The sequence below is a fragment of the Kryptolebias marmoratus genome, linkage group LG8 (assembly GCF_001649575.2).
Source record: "Kryptolebias marmoratus isolate JLee-2015 linkage group LG8, ASM164957v2, whole genome shotgun sequence".
Lineage (NCBI taxonomy): Eukaryota > Metazoa > Chordata > Actinopteri > Cyprinodontiformes > Rivulidae > Kryptolebias > Kryptolebias marmoratus.
The window spans coordinates 24,512,143-24,533,037 of record NC_051437.1 but is presented as its reverse complement, the minus strand read 5'-3'; positions in this window follow the sequence as shown (position 1 = coordinate 24,533,037).

The window sequence follows — 20,895 nt, the reverse complement described above, 5'->3', positions numbered from 1 at the left end:
CCAGCTGGAGCAGTTCGATTGCAGGCTCTGGAGCTCGCAGCCAGGACTCAGGCTGTCTCTGTGCACTGTGGTGGAAAGCCAGTATCGATGAACTTGACAGCAGTTTAGCCCGCCTGAGATCTGCTGCTCTCTGAGGACGCTACAGAGGGCTTCTCCTGCCAGCTCTGGCTTTATTTACCCTGCCTGTGAATGCTCCTCAGAGCCGGGATGGCGGGGATGCTCCGGGAAAGATATTCTGTTCGTCTGATCGTTTCTCAAAACGTGGAGAAATCTAAATGTTATAACTGCAGGTGACAAAACAATCTACTTATCAAAATGAGTAGGTGAAAATAGGATGGCTGTAATAAAAATTAAAGGTCTAGCATTTCTTGAAGGAATGCATATCACCCGCCGCTTTTCAAGCCAGTTTTAATCTAGGATAGTCTTATGAGAAAAGGCAGAGTTGAATCAATTGTAGAAGTACATCAAATGATTTTTTTCCTGAAGGTTTTATTAAAATCAGTACAATGGTTCATGAGATATTTTGCTAACAGACAGACAAAGTTGACTCCAAGCAGGTAATGGCAAAACTTTAAACAAAGATCCTGCACAATCTGTTAGTCTGTCAAAGTCAGCTAACAAGACACCAGAGTTTAGGTCAATATGTGTAAAAACCTACTGAGTTGTAGCCATTTTTAAAGGACATTTAGCTGAGGCAGTCATCTTGAATCAGGCTGACTCCAAAGGTTAATCAGTTTATCAGTGATTACTTGCTGCAACTTTCATGAGTTATTTTGCTAACAGATACACACACAGGCATGAGCAAAAACGTAATTGTCCACTTTCACCTTTCAGTGTCGGGGGATAAATTGATATTTTTTTGTTTGAGCAAATTCTACAAGCAGGTCAAGGTGACATAAGACGGAAGAACAGGGCTATTTTATGTGTTATCAGCTCCAAATGTTCCATGTTTAATACTCAGTGACATCAGCAAATGTTGCCCAGTGGCCTCATGTTGACTAATCCCTGATAAAACACACAGACTCACCTCTGTAACATTTTAAAACAGTTTTCATGACACAATCTATCAAAATAAATAGCTCACAAACTCTCCTCCATGTTTATTATCAACTCTCCCGCCAAGCATTATGCCTTTATGCAAATATCCTGATAACAGCTCAATATTAAATCATTTTTGTCATTTTCCTACAGAGGCAACATGTATTTTTGATAAGTACTGCAGAGTAGAAGCTGATATTATGTTCAACAGCAGAACTCAAGAAAAAAAGATGATGCAAATTTTGCCATTTACTCCTGGAGATGTCTCGCAGGACCTGTCCTGGATGATCAACAGCCAAGACTCCTCACTGATGCTGTTTCTTCAGATGAAATCTCTGTAACTGCTGACCTTTAGCTCAGGGAGCACAGTTTGTGTATTCAACACTTAATTTTCTTTTTCCATTATTGTTTTACGACTTCAAACTCTTTCAAACTGAGCAAAAGTCGAGGGCGAAAAAGAATCCTCTGACAGTTGTTAATGAACTTTTCATCATTTAGAAAGAAGAACGGCGGCAGATAGCGGTGAACTCACTGAAAGAACTGCAGGCTTTAAATTCTCATCAGATTCTGTCCCGACAAACCAGTTCCTCTGATCTTTGAAAACTGAATCAAAGTGTGATTAAGGGAAGCATCAATACTGCTGAGACCTTTAACATTTATCATTTCATCTTTTCCTGGTTAATCTTTGCTGCACGTGATGCAGTACATGTTGAAAAACAGAACTTTTTCAGGTCAGTCAGGATGGCAATAGTTAAAACTAATACTGTCAAAAGAAGACCAAACTCCACTGTGCAGTTTTATTTGATTATTTTTTTTACAAAATAATTCTGTAAATTAAGAACTCATACAAAGAGTAGATAAAGTGCTTTATAAAATATTTGTTTTAAATAACTAGTTCTGTATTTTTAAATTGTAGCCTCTTAACTTGTGAAACAGTTTTTTTTTTTTTTCTTTTTTTCTTTAGCACCATTTTGACCAGAAAAAAAAAATAGATATAATAAATGTGTTTGGTTTAAATAAAGTCAAGTTAATAATGTTGAGTTTTTTCCTCCCCTAACCTACAGAAATAAATGTATTATTGTGAACGACTGTCACACAAATATAGATGTTTTTGGGACTGGGAAGCAGAATGAATAATATGTCAGACTACAGTCTAATTTTATTGGCCACATTTATTTTTTCATTATGACATTTTCCTCCGCTGAGATCTGCAGACACAGCTGTGCTGCCAGCTCCACGCGCTCCTACAAACAGGCCAGTGCACTTATTTAGAAGTCAAAACAAAGCCAGATTGAGTCTTTCTTGAAGTTTACAGCTGCGCTGGTCTCTGAATTTATTTGCATTTTGGTGACAAGCCAACATTTCCTCCAACTAGTATGCTGTCAGAGGCAGGAGGCAGGAGGCAGGTCACAGGGAGGTAAAGGTCTGCAGCAGCCGAGAGCCTCGGCTGAGTCACACATTGTATCCAACACAATGTGGAGCCCAAACACAGACGGTGTTGTCGTACAATCAGAACACTGACGCTGATGATATTCGTCGGTATCTGATGCAGTTATTGGGCTGTCTAACTGAACGTGGGCTCAGCTTTGGGTTAGCTTCAGCTGTAAGAAGCCGTCTGCAGCTGTGTGTGACAACTCCCAGGTGGGAGTGTTTGGGACTTTATGAATGTGCTTAGAGAGGCTGCAGACTCAGCAAAATGCTTTCCCTGGATAAATAAAGATTGTTTGTCTCGGTGCTCTCTGTTATAGTGCGAGTCCAAACGACTGATGCTCCTCGGTTTGACATTTCTATTGTTTCATCTCAGGTGAGAGCTGAGCGACAGAAGCCAGAAGCATTTAAAAAAAAAAAGCTTTTTGCACTATGTGGGGAAAAAAGTGTGAAAGTCAAAGTGTTGTGGAGCAGAAACCATATCAATAATGTAAAAGGTCATTTCTAACCTAATTGTATGATTGCTGAGTCAGCATTCACACTGTTGTTTTCCTGGTTTTTAATTTTCTTTTTTTCTTGCAGTCTAACTATGCTGCACACTTTGTGGTATTTTAGCCATTCATATATCAAAATCTTCAGCTCATATAGGAGATAGGTGTTATGATTTTCCTTTTTTGTAACTTTTAAAGTGTTTTTTTTCTTTTACTGCCTATTCATATGACTTTTGTACAGTGTACAATTTTAATATTTCAAGAATGATCACTTCACTGTTTATTTTTCCTACTTCAAGTTGTTTGAAGCTTTTAGCTAGCCCTTTGCTACTTTTATAGCACCTTTCTAGCCAACCAGGCTACTCAAAGGGCTTTACAGCACGATCTGCTCTCATTTACCCATCCACACACATTCATACAGCCCTCTGCTACATCTCCACAAAGCTAACCTGAATAAATCATTCTGTAGAGTCTAATCAGTGCTTTAATTTCCATTCATACACTGATGGGGCACATGGGAGGCACTGAGGGGTTCAGTGTCTTGCCCAAGACTTGTCTTGACACATGACGGCTGCCAGGAATTGAACTTCCAACTCTCATATTGGAGGATGACTGCTCTAACCACTGATCCACAGCTAACCTTTTGCTCCTTTTAGCCTTTAGCTGATGTTCTGCTTCTTTTAACTGTAGCAACTCAGTTTTAGCTTCTTCAGCAAATCATTCACAACTCAACATACACTCTGGGTTTTCACATAAAATACAATTTCTCTGACTTATTCTTAATTGGCTGCATTTATTTCAATCTTGCATGTGTTTATTTGTTGCAAAGCGCTTGTAAGATTTTCCAGATTTACTCGCACTATGCTGTATTAGATGTCGGTTTTCTTCATTTAAATTAGAACTTGAGCCCTCAGCATTTTAGAAATGTAACGTTTTACTCATGCTGTCTCATCAGCCTGGATGATGTGTGGAAGCTCTGCAGGTGAGTTTATTCAGCTGAGGTCACCATCTCACTGTGGGATTAAATCAGATATTTCTAAATCTTGCTGCAACATTTCAGCTTAAAAGATAAATCCTGTTGGACCCGTGAATAAAGAGGCTCGGCTATTCCAGTATTGGTATTATTGCACATCTTGTTAGCCCAGTAATCCCTGCTGTCACCATCGAACTCTGGCTTGTTACTCTGACATAAAGTCTGCAGCACAAATCTGAAAAAAACCTGGCTTTTTATTTTTCTATTTTTTGAAAAACAAACAAAAATGCTGCTGTTTTTTATTTATTTATTTTATTTTTCTCATAGGTGCACAATGTCTGTTGCATGAACCACAAGGACTCAGTGATAATAAGGCACAATTTCTACCACTGTCAGCAAGCAAGTGTTAATCCTATTTGAGTTCAAAATTTAGCAAAGATTTGTAGACTTCTACATTAATAAGGAGTTAATTAGAAATGTTTGTCTGTTGTTGTTTTGCTGACATTAGGATTAAACCAAACTGAGGTAATTAGGCAATTTTTTCCCCACAGAGCTATTACCACAATGTTAAAAATGTAATTACATTTTTTTAAAACTCTGAACAAACTTACTGCTTCTTCCTAGATTTGTCAGTTTATTGAATATTGAGCACTTTAAGCTTTTTGTGTCATTTTCAACAGACAAGTTGCACAAATTCACATAAAATTTTGAACCAAATTTTTTTTGTAAGATCATTTTATTTCATCGTTTTTGTTTATGGAGCAGTCCAGGACGCTTCACAGTGAGTCAAGCTCCTCTTCCAACTGCTCTCCTCTGGCCTGTACGAGTGTTTGGTCATTCTCTGGTCCCTTTTGAACACAAAGTGTTTTTTCTTTCAGAGCTGTCTGTGTATGAGTGTTGGTGTTTTCACACCTTGTTTGGAAAATGTGTGAAAATCTCTGGAGTTTAGATTGGATTTCTCTGAAAAGACATCATCTTACGCGGACACTCGAGTCACGTGTTTTCTCCACGTGTCCCTAAAAGCTTCCTCACTCTTTCTGCTATTTATTGAATTGAAGCTGTGTTTGAGAGAATGTGTGTGTGTTGGTGTGTGTGTGTATGGATGTTTTCCAGATGCAGCTGATAAAGTGGCCACTCAGCAATATTAAAGCCGTGAACATTGTTGTCCTTTGAAGGCTCAGATTGGATGGAGATGATCTCAGAAACAGCCTTCAGGTCTGATTGTTGGATTGCCCGCCCCTCCAGCTCTTCACAGCAGTGCACCTAATCATTCAGCCTAAGTAACTTGTTGACGTGGGACTGTCCTCCAGCTGTCTGGGCGGGCCGTGCTCTTGTCTCCCTGCTCAGATTTACTCACCGGGGGGAATTGCTATTACATCTCCTGTTATTATTTGCCATAAAAATGCAGTGAATGGCGACCAACTCTGAGGTGCAATAAAAACCAGTGGGGTGTGAGATGGTGTCTGCGCATCATCAATCAGACACACTGGTGAAACATTGGACTTCTCCACTGGGTAGTGGAAATTGATTTTTCTGTAAGTCTCAGCGATTAGGGTGTGGAAAAAAAGGGGGAGTGATGGTAGAATGGGGAAGAGATCAGCAGGAGCTGGTAGGAGTGGGATGAAGATGCTATATGAGAAAATGGAGGAAAAGTTCAGGTAGGTTCATGACTGTTAATGTGACCTTTGTTTTTCTTAAACCTTCAATCATTAGTGATGTTTCTCTGAGGGAAGGAGGAGGGGTGAGAGTCTCTGCAGTCTGTCACAAAACCCTGACTCTGAGCTCAGTTTGTAACGTGAACTAAAACGTTCAGTGAGATTCACCGATGTCAATGAAAAACCTTTTCCACTCAGACATGTTTATGTTCCAACGATAAAAAGCGCTGGCATAATTAACAGCTTTAATAAAGACTGCAGTAAAATAAGGTGTTCCATTTCCAGACCCTGAGATTGCTCGTGCTGGATCAGTCCAAGTGTGACGATCTGAGAAAGAAAAGAGGCAGACAACCAACAGTTTACAGGTAAACAAGGAAACAGGGGAAAAAAAGAACTAAATCAACCAGCAAGATTTGAAAACACAAAACTAAAATCCATAAAAAGAACAAGGAAATCATAGACTTTTTCAGTGGAAAAGTGTGAAAACAATCACAAACTGTGTAATGAGCTGATCTTGTGCAGAAAAATAAACTATAGGAGACAGTAAAGAGTAAAACTAAGAAGTCCGAGAACAAAACATTTTAAAATACAACAATTACAACCCAACTCATACATACTACATCAGCAACGACAAAAATTCTAATTTTTCTACAATCCTTTATTGTCTTTAAGTTTCAAATTGGAGACAAATAAAGGAGGATGAAAATAAACGTAGAAATACTTCATCCATTCATCCATTTTCTGCCTTTGATCTGAGACCAGCTCAAAGATCCTCAGACCTTCATCTCCCCAGCTACTTTCTCCAAGGGGGCTCCAAGCATTTCTAGGCTAGCTGTAAGATTTCTCCAGTGAGTCTTGAGTTTATCCTGAGGTCTTCTTTCTGTAGAACATTCTCAGAACACCTTTTTCTGAAGGCGTCCAAGCCATCTCAACCAACTCCTTTCAATCTGAAGGAGCAGTGACTTTAGTCAGAGCTCCACTTGATTTATTGAGCTCTTCACCTACAGGTGAGTCACTCTGTGGAGGAAGCTCATTTCAGCTTCATGTATTCGTGATCTATCATTACCCATAACTCACAACCATAGGTGAGAACTATAACAAAGACTGATTGGTAATTTGACAGCCCTGCCTTTTAGTTCAGCTTTCTCTTCACCACAACAGACCAGTACAGCATCGCTGCAGACACTGAACCAATGGGACACTTGAACACTTCCACTTGGGTCAGAAGCTCTAAGATCTCATACTTATGGTAAGCTTCATCTCAGCTGTGTCACACTTGGCTGCAAACCACTCTTCCAAACAGGAGACCCTCCACCCATTAGCTGCACTTAGAAATTCTGTCTATATAAGCTATGAACAGAATTTGTACCAAAAGGCATCGTCGAACTCTAACACTTATCAAAAATGAGTAAGGCTTGTTAAAAGCAAGACAAACCAAGCTCTCAACCTCATTATACAAAGACCAAATACTCTCAAAGTACTCACTGCTGGTTGAGAAAACTCCCATGCATCCTCAAATATCCTTGCAATGGTAAAAAAGCTGGTCCCGTGTTACCTGACCAGAATAAAAATGCATTGCTCCTTCTGCCTCTGAGGTTCAACTATCAGCTGAAATCTCATCTCCAGCACCCTACCATAAACCTTTCCAGGGAGGCTGAGAAGTTGGAGCAAACCTCCTGGTGTCATATTTTTAAAAGACAGATAAAAAAATACTTTGTTTGCAAATAATCATCCCAATGATCTAGTTCGTTTACAAGCTAAATGATTTGTCACACACACATAGTGCAGATGTTCAGCTGTGTCCAGCTTCTTGGCCTTATCTTCCATTCATTCTCCATACACTGCACAGTAAGCTATGATTCTCGCCACCATTCTTATCATAACCCAGGCATGGTGATGTTCTGCGGCATGCTGGTGCAGTGACCTCCTTCGCCTGCGTCTCCAATAAGCATAACCATATCTGACAAGGCCAGAGCGATTGAGAGGGGGGTAGATTCTCGCCTCCCTTAGATAGCTTTCCACCCTTCTGTTCATCTTGGCTTATTTCCACAGGCGCTTCATGGCCTGAGCCTTTCCCATCTGAAAATGGAGCAGTTTTCTTTTGTGTTTGTTTTCATATTGTTTGCTGAATCTTTTTTTTTTTTTTTTTTTACCCCACTTGCCTGCATCCTGGGGCATTTAGCATCAAGATGAAGGGAAAGTAAACAATAACTCCTTTTGTAGCTTTAGACAGAATGAGATCCAGCAAAGACGGGCAGAGATATGGAGTCATACTGTGAAGCAGCTGGATGGACGGATGTTTCAGCATATAAGCCCACCATTCATTCTCCATATTCCTGTAAGAATACTCAGGAATCTAAGAGGGTTGGATACAGGAGGCGTACACACACTTGAATGGATTTCATTAACTACCCACATACTGCTTTTTCTGAGTTGATCTTGTGTCTACAGGAATAATGTACACGCGCCCATTATCTCAAGAAGGAGCTGCCAGAGCGTGAGGGGCATCTTTCGCCTGACTGACTTTCATTTACAAAGTGGTGATGTTACTTTTGTGCGGGGAAATGAGATAGCACTGCAGCAGACAGTGGGCTACATTATCCTGAGCTGGGCGCACATCCTGCTTTCTTTTTTCTCCTTTTCCCCTTTATCAGCGGCTTTTTCTCACATTGTTCATCAGCCTGCTAGACAGAAAAAAAAAAAAGCTTGTCTCCCAGGATCAATTAGTCACTTCCAAGGGAGTTGTGGAGCAGAGAGGGAGCCGAGGAGACAAAAGCTATGGCCGTGTTAGCGTCGCAGCAAGGTGATAAAGTGACATAGTCTTTCTTCCAGACCATTAACATGACAAGCAGTCCTTGTCCGGGGAAGGTGGACCTGACAGCGGAGTGGTGCTGTGCCAGGACATGAAGATAGCTCTCAAAAGAGCATTGCCTTCTTTGACACACTTTCACACCTCTCAGCATCTCTACTCCCTTCTCTTTTTTACTCCAGCTGTTTTCATTCAGTCTGCCTGGTTTTCCTGCCTGTTTCATGTCTCCATGTTGGTGCTCTCCCAGGAGCGATTTTTTTCTCCCAATCTCTTCGGCTATTCCCACCACTTTCTTAAAAGCTGTCTCCATTTAAAGCTCCAAAGTCCTCCCCTCAACCATCCATTGTTCTACTTTTATCTTTGAATCTGCTGCACTATTTTATCCATACCTCTGGTTCTTCATTGGTATTTAAAAATGGTTTTGTCTTTAAATGTTACCTACAGTATCTCAAGCTGTTCCTTCACATCCACTGTTTCCTCTCTACCTGCTTCCCCTCGCTAAGGTGATTGAAGGTGACAAAGGCAATGCAAAAAGAGGGCGCTGTCATAGGGAGTCACAGCAGGACACAGGCCCAACAAAACACAAGAGGGAAAACACAAACTATTTTTGGGTTGCTGTCATCTCTCCTAAGGAACTAAAAGCAGGTTGGCTGCTGTGCATGAATGTTAAATGAAGCTATTCAGGGGCCAGAATTGCTTTGCTGTGGTGGTTATTGAGACATGTGGTGGGGGTATGCTGCTGGAGGCCAATTTTCATCAGGTCTAATGATCTGTCAGATGTTGAGATTGTAAGGACTGTAAGTATGCGGCTACAATATATTGTGGTTTTTGCTGAGCAAAACTGAATTAGTGATGATTTCTTACAACCCCAATTCCTACATAGTTGGGAAACTGTGTAAAATGTAAATAAAAGCAGAATGTAATGATTTGAAAATCTCATAAACACGTTTTAATCACAAACTCATTTTATTACATTTACTGGAAATAATTAGCAGAAAGTCATGAAAACAAATTTTCGGCGCACTGAAGGACAGGATTAATGTGAAGCAGGTTACGTAGGTTGGATGATTTCAAAGCAACAGACCGAAGTTTGACTCCTGCGATTGGACTTCAAATGTCACTTACCCTGCTTTAATGTCCGTTTAATTTAAAATGGAGTTCTACTTTTCAAAATTAATGTCCTGCTGTATTGAAGAAGACATTAAACCAATGGCTGAGACCTTGAACTTATTTGAAATTTGTGCAGTGATGTAGCACATTAAGTATGAAATAGAGTCTTTATCTTCTACAGCAGTAGTTCTCAAACTTTTTAAACCAAGTATAGCATTAATCAAAGATCATGCTCAAAAGATTCTTGGGCTTTAGATAAACTTATAATTAGTCTTCCTTTGTATCATAAAAAGTTAACTCTTGCTTTAGAGTGTTATCTTTGTTAAATCACTGTTAAATTAATATAAGCATTTAAAACTAGTTTAAATAATTCAGAATAATTACTTGATGCTAAAACTCCAATTATTCTCCACATTTTAGTGTTCATTTCTCCACCAAGGAGGTTATGTTTTTGGTAGTGTTGGTTGGTTTGTTTGCTTGTCTGTTAGCGAGATTACTTAAAAAGTAATGACCAGGTTTTCATCAGATTTTAAGGAAATGTTGGGGTTTTCACAAAAAACAAAGTCATTCAGTTTTGGTCGTGATCCAGATCATGATCCAGATCGTACAAAATTTTAATGAGATTTGCAATCTCCCGGTGCTTCTCGTTGTTGTTGTGTTGATTGTTCGTCATTTTATTGTTTGTCTGTTGATTTTATTTTATTTTTTATTCTGTAATAAAATCTTAAAAAGCAAATACAGTAAAATAAGATGAAAATTCCATGTAATGAGTGGATTCAGCCCTCAGTTGTTGAGATCTGATATATATTAAGGGTGAATAAAACAAGTAATCTAAATATTGCTGTCAATAAATTAGATTTTTGCCCCCTTTAATGAGTGCTTAAAACAGTAGCAAAGTGATGTAAAAGTGTGACATTAGAAAGACTTCTCACAGAAGTTGTAAATTAAATTATGTTAAAATTTGGTGTTATGAACCAAAATTTGAGATCAACCAGAAGTCAGCCCCCATCCATGTACAGGCCATGTAATTTGAATAAAATTATTATTTTTATTCCACTGAGTCTATCCTCATTCTTTCATTCCCACTGCTAAAAATACACCCCTTTAACCCAATCACTGTAACAAGCCCAACAATGTGTCCTTCACAAGCCCAATGGCGTGTCCTTCACATCTAACCATGTAGGAAGGCGAGCAAATGTGTTTTGAATATGTCAGAATTTTTTCTTTGTGTTGATTTGGACATGACGAAACTGTTAGATAAAAGCATGTTGATCCATCTCTGTAAATCTGACCACTGAGTCCTTTTTATATTTTTTCTGCTTGGCTGTGATTTGCTCCCTGAAGATAAAAAAAATAAATAAAAGGGTATCCATCCTTTAAAATGGTCCCTCTGTTTGTTTCATCAGCGAGTGTGAAGCATCTACGGATGGTGAGTAAACTTGTATGCCTGGACAAGCTTTATTTGCGCTGGCCCGTCACAAACTCATTCCCAATTGGGGAAATTGGTTGAACAAGAGACAAATCTTGCAACTTGTTAATTCTGCATGGCGTGTTCACTTCAGTGAATAAAAACACTATTATTTCTGCTTTTATGGAGTTTGACTGTGCAGAACTATTCCATGCCTGCGGCCCTAGTTTTCACAATGTGTGAAGTGAAGGATGGGAAGATGAGTGACACGTGAACACTGCTCCGCCCTACATGTCTCCTCCCATCAGCCTTGCTTCAAGGATAAGTCCACTGCTGAGTTTGACCTTACTACACTCACCCATTCATGTCCCAGTCAGGACCTGCTAAAGGTACAGAACATCATCACTTTTCTCTTCATCTAGAATATCTTCCAAATGTTAGTCTACTGTGGTTTAGTGGTAAGCACCTTTGCCTTAGAGCAGAAAGATCTTCAGTTCAAATCACCAAGCAGGCCAGGTTGGGTTGTCTCCAGGGACTCCAGTTTCCTCCTTAATCTGAAAATGTACATGCTAGGTTAAAGGGATAATCTGGTCATTTGTGAATCAATGCTTTATCAAACGATATCATTAATTAGTGCCTTATCAGCCAGGCATCAGTAAAAGAGCAGACTTATAAAACAACTCGTTTTGAAAAACAACATGCCGCTGTAAAAGAACACCACATTAGCTAATAGTAAATCTCTACACTTTCTTCTGATTTCCTGTTTGTTGCTTTTTTCTCAGCTGAACAACATTGATCACTACACAAATGTAGGTTTGCTGACTGTTACATGCTGATGGCGCTGAGAGGCTGCTGAATGTATCAGTCAGTCTAATCAGTCTCAATGTTCACTCAACTCTTGGTAAGGTTGGATTGATCCATTAAGCCAGCCTAATGTAGGTCAATGACATGACTCAAGCTTCCATGTGGCTTTTGGCAGATTCAATCACGTGCTTTATTTACATGGAGTGTGTACCTGCATTTCAGAATTGCATATCAATATATCTGGAAAATTACTGGAGTAAACACTTTCAAACGGCAACATTTGATATAAATAATGATAACTTTTTTTGTTTGATTTCATACTTTGCAATGAGTGACTTTACCTCACAGGTATTGTGCCCTTTTATTGTTTAATGTAGTTACGTTATTCATAATCTGTTTTATTCCCGAGTCTGCTTCATACTTGCCTGCATTTGTGTCCTGCCATCCACCGTTCATGACATGAACATTTGTAATCTTCAAAGAATGATTTGGTTGTCCCCTGTCTTATGATTTTTAACTCCAACAAATTGACTTTAATGGCTCTGGGATAAATGTTTTAACAGATCCTGCAAATTGTGGCACAAACATTAATCGTTCCCAAATGGCTGCATTAACTTAAGTAATACTCTATTCCATTTTTAAGTGACTTTAATTTATGATTTAATGGCAGAAGTGGGCATTTGTGTCTCAAGCATTAGAGCTGATTATCTACTTTTTTTGCACTGGCTGTTTGATCCAAACATCCTCCACTTATCAAAGTGTCCTCAGGATGCTGAAAAGTTGTTTCCATTGAAAAGTTGAGCATGCTGCCTGGCATCATCAGTGTGTTTTAATCTGTTCCCATTTCTATTCTTCTCTCTAACTCCAACGCAAAAAGCTGGCACCATTTTAGCCTTAGATTTTACATCAACGCAACCCAGTGGGAGATGTCATCCCCTGTTCAATCTAGCTTTAATTACAGGCTGGCTACACACTCCAAAATTAGGCAGAAACAGTTTTTCTTGCTTTTTCCATGAACTGATCTTTTAAAAGGGCGACTAAGCTCAGTCTTACTGTAGCCATATGAAGCTTTAAGTCTTGAGGCGCTGATGCCAAGCTGTTCGGCTGCTGAAGAAATGAACACATACTGTGGATGCCGACGCTTTCTGACATTTTCCCTTCCAACTGCTCCACAGGGTAACCAAAACCTGTTTAAGCTGCCTACAACTGTAGTTGTCCATTGGCTGCTGTAAAAAAATAACTTTTATTGTTGGTATTATTAAACTCCTGGGAACATCACAGTTTATAGTGACAGCAAATCCACCTTACTGGCACAATATTCCGACAGCAGCAGTCATGGCAAAGTTCTCTGCTGGCCTCTGTTCACCATTACCCCCATACAATACATACATACACATATTCACTCCGTCTCCTCCGCCCCCTTTACGTCGCCGTGACAGCTTTGTCACAAAGATGAATTCATCGTCAGCACAGCAGCCAAAACAAGTAATTTGATTGCCCCAACCACAAATTAAGTTAGTGTGATTCAATTTTCGATTTGGGCTTCTCCTGCAGCCATACATCAAGGGAGACATATTTCATTACACAGCGAAACCGCAGAGCAGGGAGGCCGAGGTGGCCCACTCCCTCCACAGGAAGACATCATGGGAGCATTATGGCATTTACTCGATACTGCTGCAGGTCCGGTCAGGATGGTGGCAGCTTTGGTGCCAATCGGTGGGCTTGTTATCCACAGGGCAACGCTGCCACACACAACAGCCAGCATATGTAGCTTGTTTGGGGAGCCGCAAGCCAAAAGTGACAAAGCCGCAGGAAAAGCTTGGCTGCACAAGATTCTGTTCTGAAGTTTAAACTCACCAAGCACTATCACAAATGATGTCACCTGTACTGACAAGTGTACTGAAGAAACATACTCTTTTAATCAGAACATCTGCTTTATTACCATCCCATTAAACTCCTTTGTTTCACTTTTATTTTGAGCTTTCCATCCCACCCCTATGACTACAAAATGGGTTTGAAGCCAGAGTGCTCCATCAGTGACTACCACCTCCTCCTTCTCCTGTTTCCACCCACCTTTCCCCACAATAGAGCCAAGACTTTCTAATTAAACTGCTGCCTGTTCTTCTGAGTAACCAGAGTTTGAAAGCTGTGAAGGGAACATCCAGCACTTGGCCATTAATTCAAATGAATATTGCTGAAGTGGTAATGAAATGTGTCTCCAGGTTAACCGTTTTTTTCTCTCTCTTTTAAATGTTATCGACAGCAGACCTTGTCCATGTGTAGAATGTTGTTGTACTTTACAAATTACATTGCTGTTGTATTCATGAGGTACAAGAGGAAAAAATACTTAAAATTAATGAGCCATGATTAAATACTCGGAGAGATTAGAAGATAAAGCATCCATCTATTTTCTTTACCCACTTTTTGCTTTCTGGGTTACAGCAGGAGCTGATGCCTATCTCTGGCAGTCACTGGACAGGTCGCAAGTCCATCACAGGCCCACATAGAGACAAACAACCATTCACACTCTCACTCACACCAAGGGACAATTTGGAGCTACCAATTAACCTAACATGCATGTTTAGTGGGAGGAAACTGGAGTACCCTTCTTGTTGTTAGGCAACAGCGCTAACCACTGCCCTGCCATGCTGCCCGAGATAAAGCATTCAAAATAGTAGTTTCCTAAATGAGATATGTTATTAAGGAATACAAGAGGAACTTGGCACAAATTTTTAGCTGATACTGTCGCTCAAGCTCCTTAAATTCCAGTTGCTGTTGAGAAGAACAGTGACTGATTTTGTTTTTCTGCTTTGGTGCAGAGGTGTGACTGGCAAGGCACTCTTGCAAAACAGCGCGCAGTGTTTGAAATGCAAATGACAGACACTTTTTGTGTGGTAGCTGAAGCAAAAATGCTTATGACAAAACTTAAAGTTTTGCTGTGTCTTTTTAGACTGTACAGGTAAGATATGAAACTTTAGTGCACTTGAGGACTGGAAAGCATCCAGATTCTTGACCTCTGGTCTGAATCACTGCTTTTTTTTGCTGATGATGGCATTCTTTGGTCTAAATAAATGGTGACCCGATCAGCACCTTAAGCTCTACAGATATGGCCAACTATGTGGAAAAACTGCCACCTTTTCTTTTTTTAATGTTGGTCATAATGTAAGTATTTCAAAGGTCTTGCTCACAGTTATTAGCAGTAATTTAACTTTACTTCAGATTGCATTCTTAAAAACAATGTAACAAAGTGCTTTGCAAGTAAACATTATACAAACCAGAAAAAAAGACAGAAAGACAAAGAATTAGGTGTTGCACTCCGCTGCAGATGCAGATAAAGTAATTTGTACCCTTTTGTTAAAGAAAAAAAAACTGACAATTGTGACTGAAATAACTTGAACCTGACAAATTAAAAGAAAGAAACCATAAAAATTAAACATTGCTTTTGAGTTGTTGTTTCAGAATTATTTTAAAAAACAAACTAATGAATCAGTCCCTAACAAAACAGATGGCATGCTAAACTTAATATTTGATTGCACAACCTTTTGAGGCTATCAGGTGATTTCTGTATCTCTCTCTGAGACTTGTCCACCTGTCCACAGGTATTTTGGTCCACTCCTCATGAGCAAACTGCTCCATCTGTCTGAAGGATGTCTTCTCTCTGAGGGTTTCAGCTCCTTCAACAGATGTTCTGTAGGTTTTAGATCAGGGCTCAGAAGGACACTTCAGAATGGTCCAGCGTTTTGTTCTGATCCATTTTTGGGTGTTTGTGTTTTGGGACATTATCCTGTTGGAGGACCAGTGACCTGCTACTGAGACCAAGCTTCCTGACATGGGGCAGCAAGTTCAGCTCCAGAATACCCCGACAGTCTTGAGTTTTCATTGTGCACTGCACAGGTTCAAGACCCAGAACAGAACCGAGCATCTTCCATGTTTTACTTTAGGTGCTGTGTCCCTTTCTGTTTCAGTTTTGGGTCTGTGAGCATAGAGCTGATGGGACTTGTTGCCAAAAAGCTCCCGTTTTGTCTCATCTGTCCAAAGGACATTAACCCAGAAGCTTTTTGGCTTGTCAATATTTTTCCTCTTGTTGCCACATCCAGGGAGGTTGTCTCCAGTCCTGTGGACCTTAAACTTCTGAATAATCTGAGCAGCTGTAGTCACAGGAACATCAGCTGCTTGGAAACTTATAGTCTTTACCTATAACAGGCTGCTCAGTCTTTTCTTTCTAAGCTCCTGAGACAACTCTGTCCTCAGCTGTCTGAGCTCTATGTTCAGTGTGGTACACACCATGATACCAAACAGCCCTGTGACTACTTTTCACCCTTTAAATAAGCAGACTGACTGATTACAGATTGAAGACACCTGTGATACATCTGAGTTTAACATGTTCCTGTGGTCAAATTATAAATGTCCTTTTTAGAAATACCATTCTTTTTATCAAGGCCAGTTTTATTTTTTATATAGGCTATATATATAATTTTGTTGAACCATAATTCAAAAGCAATGTTTGATTTTCATTAGTGTATTTTCAGTAGTTTTTTCTTATACGTTTGTCAGTTTCAAGTTATTTCAGAGACCTTTGTGGGTTTTCCTTTCTTTAATAAAAGTGTACAAACAAATTTATTTGTGTCTGTATGTACTGTATTGTGTTTCTCGGCTGCAAAGGTGGTGGTTATAAACTTTAGTTTCATCAATATACAGCTTTTTACACCAGCCTCTTAACAACTTGTAAGTCACCCTCTCCTCTGTTCAGGTTCGGCATGATGATTGATTATTTAGCTCTCAGTGCTGCCAACACGCAGCTAACCACACATCAGTACTGCTGCTATACAACCGCTGTCAGGCTTTATTTTAAGAAAAGGCAGCAAGACGGGGCAGTGGTTAGAGCTATCGCCTCTTAGCAAGAGGGTTGCAGGTTCGCCTCTTTGCCTGGGATCTTTCTGTGTGGGGTTTGCATGTCCTCCCCTCATCTGTTCTTATTCTCTGTAACTAGCTAAAACCAGATTTGAGATTAGCAAAAAAATATTAAATGAAAAGAAAACAAAACTAGAATTCCTTAAAGGAATACAGATCACTCACCACCTTTCATGCCAACATTTTAAATGAAGAAATTGTTGATCTGTTAGCACTACAAGTATATAACTATGAGTGATAATTTAAAGTGAAAATGTCTTTTGTTCAGTCAATACAAACACTTTTTTCCCTTTTTTATGTAAAGGCATATACTACAGTATAAATACAGTGTAACTGGTCCAAAAAATATTTAAAAACCATCTGATTTTATTTGAACGCAGTATAAAAATGCAGCATCTTTTCGTGCCTTTTTCCTCCACCTCCATGTGTGGCCGTTGAAACGAGTTGTAAATACTTATATCGAGGTCAGACAAAACTCCCAAAGAACAGTTTTGTTTCAAACATAACTTGGCTCTTGGGAATCTGAAGGTCGCGGCGTGCAACACCTCTCTTTAAATGCATTCATGGAATATAACAGCTTGGTGGGTGGGGTGGGGGGGGCTGAGGTAGACACTGAGCTCACAGGAGGATTCCACGGATCCCATCTGACCTGCAAACCCCTCTGGAGGCCTGAGGAAGACCTGTGCAGGCATGAAGTCTCATTCACTGCAGGTACATGCCATCAGCTAAGAGAGTTCATTAGTCAATTAATATTTTTAATGCATGTACAACAAATAGACTTTATCTCTTTGGGGTTTTGCAGCTTCCCTCTGGGAAATTAAACAGAAAAATGAATTATGACTGTGGTTTCTGGCTTTCTCTGCCTCGTGCTGTCTCCCTCCAGGAATAATGCACCTAAGTCCAGGGCCCGTGGAAACAACTCTCTTTGGGCCCTGAAATAGTGCATATTTATTATCCCTGGCCAAGCCAGCCATATTTAGGCCTTTTTGAAAAAGTGGAAAATATTCCCTTGTGACTATTTGCCTGTTAGATGGATGTGGGGATGTTGGGCGATTGTTGCTTAAAAGAAAATCCAAAATAGCACCGCACTCTGAGAGCGGGACCTAAACGTGTCCTCTTTGTCTTACAATTCTACCAATTCCCATTTTTCTTCACCGAAATTATCCGTCAGGGCGCAGTCTTTCAAGACTGACTGCTCAGGTGCTGTGGAGATATGCTGCCTGTCATAAGACGCAGGTTTCATTTGTGGTCCTTGCAGGACAGAGAATCACTCCAGAGACAGAGAGAGCAGAGATGGGAGGAGGGGGGCGGGAACTGGCGACAGAAATGCCCACTGATCGTTGACCGTTTCTGGCAAATGAGCTTCTGTTGTGGCTCCTGCTTCACCCAGATGCCAAAGCTGTGGGATTCCAAATTACGGCTGTAAATTTTGCACAACAGCCTCATGCTTGATTACTCCTGATCTGAGTTTTTGCTCTCCCTTTTTACATCGCTGCAATTTCTGCCTCTTTTGATTTAATTTGTTTTGCTTTATTTATCTCTTTTCATTTTAGCCATTTCTGCTCATTTCCCTCCATTTATTTATATCCTTTTCGTGTAGCCTCTGTTTGTATTTTTTGTCTCAGAATGTAATAACAGGCAATAATATGTCTTATTTACTGTGGCTCCTTCTTAGCATTGCGTGTCTCTCTCAGAATCTACAAATGAATCTTTAATTAAAGGCTGAGGATTCCTTCAAGAAATGCATATTGCCCACTGCCTTCATTGCCAGAATTTTCAACCAAAATCATTTTATGCTGATAAGAAACGGAGTTATAGTTGTTTTTGTCAAATCTCATAAATGACCTTTAGAGCTATCTCATACAATATTTTGAGACTTTGCAAGATGTGTTTGTGCTCAAATGTAGATTTTCACTCAATGACTGTTTTATGAAAGATTTATTAAACTCTGCCAAGTGTTACACAAGATATTTTGCTAACAAATACAGTTGAACTCAATAGGAAATGGCAACGTTTTAAAAATAGATCTCTATCTAGTTTTTAGATTATGTATATAACACACCAAAATGTATCTAAATATCTGTAAAACTGGCTGAGTTATAAGCATTTTTGTATTTGCTAAGGTCAGTTAGCTGTGGCTGCCATCTTAAATGATAACTCCCTCCAAAAGGTAATCAGTTGTAGATGCTCATCCAGTGATTACCACCTGAGACTTTCACTGTGATCTGACCAGTGGTTCATGAGATATTTTGCTAACAGTACAGACAAACAAACACGCAGACACATAAAAAGATTATCATTCTGCCTTTGGCTTCGGTGGCAGGCTATGATAAATATTGTGTCCTGTGTTTGTTCGTTCGCCGCCCGTAGCAGAAGAAGGCCAGACATTTTTTGGAGCGTCACCAATTTGATGAGTTCTTGTAGCACACTTTCTCATCTAATCTTAACACTTTAATATTTCATGCAGTTCAAGGCCTCCTTTGCAATCTGCCACCACAGCACTTTTCTGGACAGTATTTGAATTATGTGCCTGCTGGCCATTCTCTGATTCAGGCAGGAAGCTGTGCTTTCTGTGAAAAGAAATAGAGGTCACTTGTCATAATGGTGGAACACTTCTTTGCTAAATGGATGCTAAGATTAGCTCTTCTGAGAAAGGATGAATCATTATAATCTCTATGCAAAGTAAAGGCAGCAGCCGCTCGACATTTAAGTGGACAGCGCTGTGATTCCAGCAAGAATATAAAGCCCGCGCTCCTGAGGGACGTGAAACCAACATGAATGGCAAATGTCACTGTGCAAGTCAAGATTTTTTCACACCAAAATTCTAATTAAATTTTTATATTTTGTCTCTTTGTTTTAGATGCATTAACTGCTCCTTGGCGAAATATTAAATTGCATCACTGATAGCAAGGAAATATGAGGGTAAGCTGCAGAGACAAGGCTGCTGTTTCGGGACCACTGAGTCACTTGATGAGCAAACACCAACTTCCTGCTGTGGCTGTGTGCCTGGCTGGCTGCCACGCTACAATTCACCTAAAAAAAATTAAAATACATCAGGCGCCTTTGAAGAAAGATATTTATATTAATGACTTAACCCTCACATATTTACCCTTGGGATTTTTAACCAGCTAACATCATTGTATTTAATTACATTTTGAGATGCTGTCTTCTTCCACCCCAAAGTGAAGGAGGTACATGAAAGTTTCATAGAGTCTGCTCCATACCAGCTCACATCTCTCTCTCTGGATTTGCTCAGGCTTGTTTTATGGCCGAGAGAGTGAAAGAAAACTTGAATCTCACTTATAATTCAGCTTGTTTTCAAGCAGAAAATCACAACAAAAGTCATCTCAAGGTGCTGTACAGAGGTAGTTAAGTGAAAAAAAACTGAGTCAGGCTCTTGAAGGAGGTGTAACTAATGTTGCATTGAGGGCTGATTGAAAGTTAGTTGCCGCTTCTCCTCCTCCTCTGGCTGACAAGAAATTTTAGAGGTGCTGACTCATTCACACTAATATAATCTACCTAAAAATCAATATAAATCAATAAGGTTCTCTAGTCAAGCCATGAGCGAGCAGTCCTTTTCTCCCATTATAGTTGTAGTCATCACTTTACAGATTTTACAATTGCTTACACACTATAATAAATTTATTCCCCCACAGTTAGCAAAAACTTTACACAGTGGCAAAACACCAGCCCAGATCTGCACAATGTCAGCCTCACACGTTTCGCAAAACACTAAACTTTTTTACTGCTTTAGACAGAAATATATCATAACGTCACTTCTTTGCCATTTTAAAGATCTGGATTTTTAAATGACAACATGTATTACTCACATCCACCAGGTGAACAAACCATAGACTGTAAATAATGAGGACCAGAACCTGGAAGTTTTATTCTGAACAGAACCAGCTTCCTTATCGTTTGGTTTCAGTGCAAAATTCAATATGGCAGGTTCCATAAACTGGGTCCTGCTGGCTTCTGTTCCCAACAAAGCTAAAAGGCAGGGACATTTGGTCTATTAAAATAATGTGTCTATGATGCAGACACAGATAGTATGTGTTTAATTGAAAACAAATTAATTAGGTATAAACAATATAATAATTCAGCATTTGTGCAGAGATGGATTTAACACATGGAGGTTACTTTCATCCGGCCAATATAACCTGTGGGTTGAAGAAATGGAGTTAAGTGTAGATAAAAAGAAGAGACTAGCTATAGTAATTTAATTGTCATCACAATATAAATCTTTGCATTTATCATGTAGTTTGTAC